The sequence below is a fragment of the Trichomycterus rosablanca genome, chromosome 23 (genome assembly GCF_030014385.1).
Source record: "Trichomycterus rosablanca isolate fTriRos1 chromosome 23, fTriRos1.hap1, whole genome shotgun sequence".
Lineage (NCBI taxonomy): Eukaryota > Metazoa > Chordata > Actinopteri > Siluriformes > Trichomycteridae > Trichomycterus > Trichomycterus rosablanca.
In genome coordinates this window covers 18756039-18765179 of record NC_086010.1, presented here as the reverse complement: position 1 = coordinate 18765179, position 9141 = coordinate 18756039, and the positions used below count along the sequence as shown (strand labels likewise).

Sequence of the window (9141 nt, the reverse complement as noted above, 5' to 3'; positions counted from 1 at the left end):
ATCAAAATTTATATCTTTATCATTTATATTATATGCACTTTATTATGGTATGGTTCTGTATCCATATTCCTTATACACTGTACCTTTATCTAAAAAACACAGACAAAGATCTTTTCTTTTTTGCCTGTGATATATTTGACTTCCCAAAAATGTACTGAATTCGTTACTTCTCTACACTGCATAAATCGTCTTAAAAAGTGAGGCAACAATATTACAATCATTATAATAAATCGTTTTAATAACTTGTTTTGTTGAAGTAAAATCTACAGTACTATAGCAAATAACATCAAATTACCTACCTATTTGGTCTCCAGAGAGCAGAACATGCATCCTGCTCTTCTATTTATTTGGACGTTGAACATTGTACCTACCTATTCAGTACATCTTTGCATAAACATGACAAATAATGTTTATCTTAACTGAATATGTTTATTCAAGTTACGACTTCAATATAATTTCTACATCATGCCTTACTTAATGTCATGCTTTTTCTCTACTTGAATGCCAAGTTTAACTCACTATCTAGTAACAGGCCTGTCACCCACCACCCCAAACATGTCAGATATATAAAAAACTGAAGTATGCAGGACAGGAGGACTACAGAACCAGAACCAAAACACTTCCATAGGAACAGGAATGTAGGATTATAGAGTCATAAAGTCATGTCCCTCTGGTTCTGCTAATTCACACACAGACTTATATGCTGAAAAATGTAAATGTATTAAATAAATAAACATGTTCTCACTTCAAAAAATATGACAATGTGAATATAAACACAATATAACACAAAGGAAACACTACTGCAGCATTACTTGTAGGTCAGGAGCCCAGTTTCTCTGAGACAACGCTAAAGCCCATCTGATCCGTTCCACCTTAAATGTATAAGCCCCGCCCCCTCCGACAGAGGTTGTTCTACTCTATGTTACCGATTGGGGGCGACACTAGAACACAAAATCAATTATCTGGTGCTTCGCCACAATTAACCTTCTACCGAAAGAGACTCGAATTGTCGCGTTTTATAATGAAATGTGTTGAAATATCCGGTCAAGCTCGAGTAATACATGCACATAAACTAATTAAACCTGTTTTTTAAAAAATAATTAAACATTTAGGCTTTAAATAACATAAAGATTTGGGCTTTATTTGCAGTTCTCAGCGTCTTTGCTCGACTGTTGTTTATTTTTCATTTTGTAAATCGGAACGTGTCCCAGCCTGACCCCCCGGTGTGCTTAATCTGTGTTTTAAACAGTTTAATAGCCTTAAGAGCCTAATTTTTAAAATTCATGAATAAATAAATAAATAAATAAACTTTGCTTTTGGTTAAAGAACCCTGGTGAAGAACGCACTCGGTTCTTTGTCCTCATAAACGAAAACCAGCGTCGGTAACAGCAAACTAACAGCAGCGAAGTGCGACTTTACTCTTTATTTCTTTATTTAAAAAGCAAATAAAGCACAAATTATATTTATTATAAAATAACAGTCACACATTATACGTGTGTTTTATTCCAAACTGTAGAAAGCTCAACAGCAGGGCGCACAGTCCATGTGTAAAACACAAACCCGGTAAATGCGGGAGAAAAATATTCCAATCCTTTAACCCGTTGTTCGTTTTATTTCTTATTATTTAATTGAAATATTGTTTAAGCTAGTAAGTTATATAGAAAATTTGTAAATATATTTTATATGAATAAATTAATATTAATATTATATATAGAATATTATTAATATATACTTAATACTTACTAATATATACTACTTAAATTTAAATAACACAATTGTGCTATAATTTCTAATTCGGCTTATTATATTTCTCACCATCTAACATAAAATGTGCCAGAAATGGTTTTTAGTGCACTGTTCTTGAAAATAGCATATCAATTATTTTCAAATAACCTTTATATTATAATATATAATTAACATCATATTTGTTTTTTACTGTCATTTTTACATGTTTTATATGTCACACAATTTTATTATAGAATATAAATATAATTCTGTATAAAATGAGGGTGTTTTAAATTTTCCTGTAAATGGTTGAACATAACCAAGACTTACGAACAGAAAATGTGTTTATGGTTTTGCTGTATAACCCTTTCTTGAAGCTGTTCTTTTATAATCTATATAGAAAAGTAGATTGTGATGTTCTCCAGAGCATTAGTGTACAAATAAGGAAAGTTCAAACCTAGTAAAGCTATATATAAAATAATTATAATCTTTACAAATAAGATTTACAAATGTAGATGTCATTATTGTGTGTCGTTAAATAGGCTTTACACATTTATGTCGCCTAATGATTAATAAAAAATAAAGATCAATTTACCAGTTTAAATTATATGTAGGTCATGTAGATGTCCTTCTGCCTGCTGGTTTGTGAAACACACTTTTGTTTTATGGATCCTCTGATCATCTAAACATTTAACTTTCACACCCAGAACATTTTTACCTGTTTGATCTCTGTCCTGTGTTTCAGTCAGAAAGCTGAAAAATCTCTCCGTGTTTAACCTGAAATTCAAAGTTTGAGGACATGCCGTTATTAAACAATATTAGAGAATATGCAAAATGACATGAACATTTTTACTATGAAGAATTTTAGGTGAACATTTTGATGTATGTGGACACTTCTGCGGGTTTTTATGATTAAATACCCTGATTTATTTCCTCTCTGGGAATCTGCACTAATCTGGCTTTAATAGGAACATTTTTCTTTATTTTGTCTACACCCAGACAAAATGTGTCTTAATAAAAAAGACTAGTGCTGTTAAAATTATTTAAATCAAGGTGATTATAGTAATAACTACGTATATTGTTGTGCAGTATCTAAAGATAACCACTTTAACAAGTAGATTTTCAATAATGGCCTTTCTTTTTCTTTTCTTTTTAAAAGTAATTTTATTGTTTTCTTTTTGTTTTGTTTTCTTCTTTCTTGATTAGCGAGAATTACTATACAATAAAAAATATTTATATGTATATATATTTATATGTATATTTATATGTATTTAGGAACTCACTAAATTTTGCAAGTCAGGTCACAAATTTATGATAAAATCTACCTTTTATTTTAACAATGCAGCTTCCAAAAACAATGGGTTCCTGTAATCTTGTTGTTGAGCTTCTTCTGATTGTTTTAGCAGCAAAACCTAAACAAGTTCGTCAGGAACCACTTGGAAAAGTTTACTAAAACACAGGAAAAACCCAAATATCACAAACAACTCGTAGGTAATTTTGAGAGGAAACTGGTTTACATGAAACCTCTTATAATATGTAAACCTTTTCAGTAAAAAAAAAATCTACTTGCCTAGTCTGACCAAAATGAACAAATTGAATTTAACAATATATTCTGGAACCACCAGTTTAAACAGAGTCTTTACACTTTTGAGTTTGTCCATTATATATTATGCCAGGGTATAAATAAATATATAAATAACAGGGTCAGCACAATTTACAATTTTCCTAAAGCAAATCACTTAATCGCCAGATGAATTTTATTTGAAATTATTGTAAGAAGTCCATTAAAAAGGTGGATTATGGGGGGATAGAAAAAAGTCAGTCTTTGTTTTATCTAAATCTTCTAGTTTAAAACACCCAGATTGTAGTCAAACATTTCCAGCCTTGACATGGACCGCAGTAAGTGATCATTTTAGTGTTTAATTGTTCATGGTGCTGCAGTATCCAAATTAAAATCATCTTAGACTTTTGTTTAATTATAATCATGTTTTGTTGCTGATTTAGGAAAAATAAATCTCCGCAAATCTCTGCATCAGTATTTCACTGCAGGTTTCGTGTGTTCTGCTCCCTATTAGGGAAAATAAAGGAAATATAATAACTGAATCAAATATTTAGGTGACAGTTAACGTGTACTTTAATTTTTTTATATTCTTTGAGCCACACGAACCCCTGAACACAGTGATTACAGGAGATTTACTGACTAAGACATGAGGCTTTTAAAATGATTTTTAAGCAGGGTGTCAAACTGCTTAGGCTTAACTTCTATACATATTTTAATGCATAACCCACTTTAACTTTAACGTGATATTTCATGTTTTATCCTTTATTTGTATCACTGTAGTCCTGATGCTTTATTTGGTAAAAATAAATAACATGGACTCTTATGAATGAACTCTATTGAAGGGAACATGGATCAGTTCTGTTTTTGTTTTATTTACATATTTGGACTTTCATCATCCCATCACGTGTTATATCATTAATATAAATGTATATATTTATTTATTTTACACTTTGTCTGTTCATCAAGCATAGTACTTTAATGTAGCCTGAAGTGGAGTGTTTGTTCATGTTTATACGTGTAGTTTTGTAGTTCATTATATTTTATTTATTAAAATTAAAATCGATGTTCGGTTTAGAACGTTTCCTAAGGATTGTATCAGGATGCTGTTCATTTCCACCGAGGTTTTTCTTCCCCCCGAGGAGTGTGTGTGTGTGTGTGTGTGTGTGTGTGTGTGTGTGTGTGTGTGTGTGTGTCAATCAAACTGAACTGATTCAGATATGGCATTGTTTGGAGCTGAGTCAGTCTCTCCCCTTTCACCCCCAAACAAAGGCTCTGGTGTAGAATCGGTGCTTTTATTCTCTGCTTAGACTAATTCTATATATAAAATAAAAATAAAAATGTAAACATGACACACCTGATAATTGTAGTTTTTATTATATCAGAAGCTCTGGCTTCGCTATTAAACAAGATTGTTTCTATGTAATGTAAACTTTAATAATAATAAAAAACCTTTATATTTATATGTAATTATACTATGGATTTTAGCTATTTTTACTTTTTGTAATAGTCGTTTTTAAAAGAAATATCAGCTTTGTAGGCCAAAGGCTTAAAGCTGTTTACTAAGAGGTAAATGATGACTAAAAGTTATTGAAAGTATTTCCAAAAATCAATTTTACCCCCCTCTCCAAAACCCCCTGTATTTAGACCTACCATGCTGAAGCGATTCTTGTGTGAAACAGCAGTCACAGAGAGATGTGTAATTCTTAGCATAAATTATTGTCAAAATAAATAAATAATAAATAAAATAATAAATAAATAATGCCGTTTTATAGTATTAGAAATGATTACACTGGTCTTAATTATATGTTTTGTTGACTTTGCTTGGCATGTAGGTTGATATTAAAATTCCGTATTTTTTTCTCGGCGTCTCCAAATGTAATGAGCCTGAAACATGTGGAACAAGCCGGCTGGAATGATTTAGCTCTTGTTGGGGCTTAGATGATTTCAACTCAGAAAGCTAAAATGCTAAAATACTTGTGGATAAAGAATGAGGCAGTGAAATTTAATCGGCTGAATTATTTAAACTGTTCAGATCAAAAAAATGCTGAACAAAACGCGTCCTGGATTTGGAGAGGAAGATGATTGTAATGAATGTGGTGGAAGGAAAAACGGATGGACTTATTTATATCAAGATTGTGTAAAAAATAAAGTCTTAAAAAGCCTCTTTATGACTTTTTCTAGCATCACGATGTTTTTTTTTTATAATTCTACAGTCCTATGAAGAAACTAACACAGAAAGAAGATCGCCTGATTTTTTGGGAATAGCAGCATCGTGCTGACTGGTTCTAAATGCTCGGCTGTTCATTTTTGTATTGCAGGGCTGCAAACATAAATAAATGCACCATAAGATGCACACCCTTGTGTAGCTTCTATTTCTGATAAAGTCCTGGATTATATTTTGTGTTGTATAAACTCGGGTTATATTTTAAAATATAGAACCATTAAAGAAGCGACACTAAAGATTCACGATCGTTTTTATTTTATACACTGAACTTTTTCCTGCGCTTGTGTGTTTTTTACCTGATGATTTTATTGTGTTTGCTCTGGAGTAAATTGCACAGCAGAGATAAAACAGCAGTAGGTACCTGCAGGTCACCACACTGCGCAAAATGGTGTTTTTTATTCATTTATTTTAAAAAGCTGAAGCAGCGTGTCATTCGAGCTAACTGACCCTTTTTTGGCCCTCGGCCGGCTTAAGCACCCCTCCCTTTTAACAACCCCCCCATACACACACACATACAAACAGCAGTTCCCCATCAGCACTTGAATCCAACTGAATAGTTTGAAGCAGAACAGTGATGGTGAAACACAGAGACTAACAGAAGTGTGATAAGAGCTGAGCGCTTCATTAAAGGCATAAACACTGCAGCTACATCTGCTTCTTACTAATCAACTCCAAGCTATTATCACCTCACAGTGCTGGAGAAACGAACCACCATTACTAATCACCCATCCAGCAAAGAGTTACAGTGATCATGAATTTATAAATAAAAACTTTAGTGCTGCACCAGTGAGGTCAAAAGGTCAGAATTGTACAGTTGTCAGAGCTTGGACTATCCAACTTAAAACCAAAATACTAAAATATTTAGGCCTAATATAAGTGTGTGTATATGTGGGTTTGTGTGTGTATAGGCCTTCAGTAGGCTGCAGATTTTAAAGTGATATCACCAATCATGTAATGCTGTAAATGTAATCAGTGAGCCTCTAAAATTTGCAGGTAAAAGTAATCATAGGTCAAAGTCAATAATATTTAATGTCTACACAGTTTTTGTCAGAATGAGACGAGCTACACTGGTTATTATCAGTAATGCACTCCTGTGTTAAATAGTGTTTATAATAAGTGGTGTTAAATCTATCATTAGAAGCCAGTGCACATAGTGCACTTTACCTCAGATTTACACAACCTACTGAGTGTTTTGTTGTGCATTTGGAACAGATCTGGCTTATTTTGTCTTGCTTATTTTTATTTTATGCAGTATTTTAGCTGCTTGGCTTGATGAATGTAAAGAAAAGCATTTGTTGACACTTTAGGTTCTGTGCTGGTGTAATTGTACTCAGATGTACATCAATTTTAAATATGCAGAAGTACAAGCTGCATATTATGTGTGTATGTGTGTGTATGTGTGTTTTTTCTTCCATAATGTCTATTTTCTATATCTATATCAATATATATATATATATATATATATACTATTTCTTCCATACATACATATATATATATATATATATATATATATATATATATATATATATATATATATATATATATACACGTCTATACACACATATATCAATGAATATAAATCACATTTAAAAACACATATATGTATAGTATTTTTTTCAGATAGTGTTAGATTCCAAAATAGTGTTTTATATTCACGGACGTGGAAGGTACAGTACATATATTATTATTTATGGGCGGAAAACACTGAAAACATTTACTGCAAACCAGTTATAAAAAACCTGTAGGGTAAAAAAGTTTCCGACATGAAACGGCTCATTTCACATATTTAGCACATGCTGTGCATTTTACATGTGTGTTTTTCTATTCTTAATTTCTCTTTGCAGTAGAAGTAAATTATTAGACGATCTGGATGTGTGGTGTGTGTGTGTGTGTGTGTGTGCCCGCCCTGTAATATAACATCACTGTATTAAAGGTGGATTAAACAGAACAGAGCCTCGTGTTTTCAGGCCTCTTGGTGTTTTTCTGGTTTCATGGTGAAGAGGGTTAGAGGACCCCAGACTACCCGCTCCTTCCCCCACACATACACACTCCCATGTCCAACAATTACAAGTTTATCCAAAGAAATCAGTTGCTCGAACACAATGTACACTCAAATACAGTTTAATGAATATTTCATTTTCAGAGAAGAAAGGAAAGTGCTTCGAAATCCACATTTCAAGTTTTTTTTCTCGATTTGAGTGCATTTATCCTACACAAAAATTTTATAGCAAAACAAGAGGGGCATCACAAAAATAAATATGCATTTTATAAACAACCAGTGACTTCAAAGTTCAAAAAAATGTCTTTGTCAAAACCTGACGTCAAGTATTTTAGTAGAAAGTAGAAAGTAGAAAGAATAAAAGAGGATTGACCATGTGTCCATGTAAAGGCCTTTATCTGGTTTCAGCTGGTCGCTGTATTAATGTGGCACAGGCGTGAGGCATTGGTTTCTTACATTCGGTTGCAGATTTGGTGAAACTGAAATTGACAGTGCACTTTGATTAGTGTAAAGCTCAGCACACACCAGCACAGGGACCACGATCATCCAGAACATTTCTCCAGATAATCAGCCTGCGTCTTATCGCATTTGCAATTCCTTGAATAGACCTTCATTAGCCTAACAAACCTAGTAAAATACAGCAATCACTGACCCATTAACACACCGTGGGGTTTTTTTCTCAGCACGGTGTGGATTTATTACACCAAGCGACTGGCACTGTAGATTCTTCTGTTTTTCTGAGGAACATCAGCATGCACGATTTAAACCATGTGCACATTTCGGTCCTCTGTGGAATCGCTCAGCATAAAGCCGCGTTGTTTAAAGCCGAATCAAGGCGTAAAAAACTGCTTAACTCAAGACAAACCCGTGTGCTAAAACAGCTTACAGTACATTCACAAGAAGGATCAGATTCACATTTTGTTTAGGATTTGGGACTTATTTTAATTGTTTAGGAAATGCAGAATAACCAACTAAACCAAAACCGGTTGCTGGTTTTTAATCGATGGTAATTTGTTTCCATTATACTGTACGTTTTACTTTTTTATTTATTTATTTATTTATTTTTTTAATACGTTTTTATGAACAGCAGGGTATGCTTGAACCTTTTCCTCTCAGGACTAACGTTCACATTTGAACTAGACCAAGCTTAATAGCACCCAATAACTAGACACATGCCTAATTAAATTATTTACCTGGTCTAGTTAAAATGTTTTCAAATATGCTACATTTCTGCATGTTATTTTTTTAAATTGCATCTGTTTTATAAAGCCTTGTAAGAGTATCGTGTCCAAGTACAATGCATTGTCACATCTGCTTTCCATCAACTAACTATCAATGTCATCATTTCATCGATTTGGTGTGTTTTTTCTTTCTTTTTTTTTTTTAAGTTCGTGCAAATTCAAACAGCTCCTGATTGTCACTTGTCCAGGGCCTTTCTGTTATTGTTATGATGTGTGTGTGTGTGTGTGTGTGTGTGTGTGTGTGTGTGTGTGTGTGTGTGTGTGTGTGTGTCGGTCTGGACCAACTGGGTTTGAGCCCCTGAATAAATAAATAAACCCGGTTCAACCTAAAGGCCTCATCAGTGTAGGAGCCTGAGGTGTATTTTACACAAGCTGATGAGCTAATTAAAAT

At 33.1% G+C, this 9141-nt stretch overlaps 1 protein-coding gene across 1 annotated transcript in view; it reads right to left on the bottom strand.

Moving 5' to 3' along the window:
- armc3 (armadillo repeat containing 3) overlaps positions 1-9141 on the bottom strand; it is a 378416-nt gene that overhangs the window by 41357 nt on the left and 327918 nt on the right. The window lies entirely within an intron of this gene.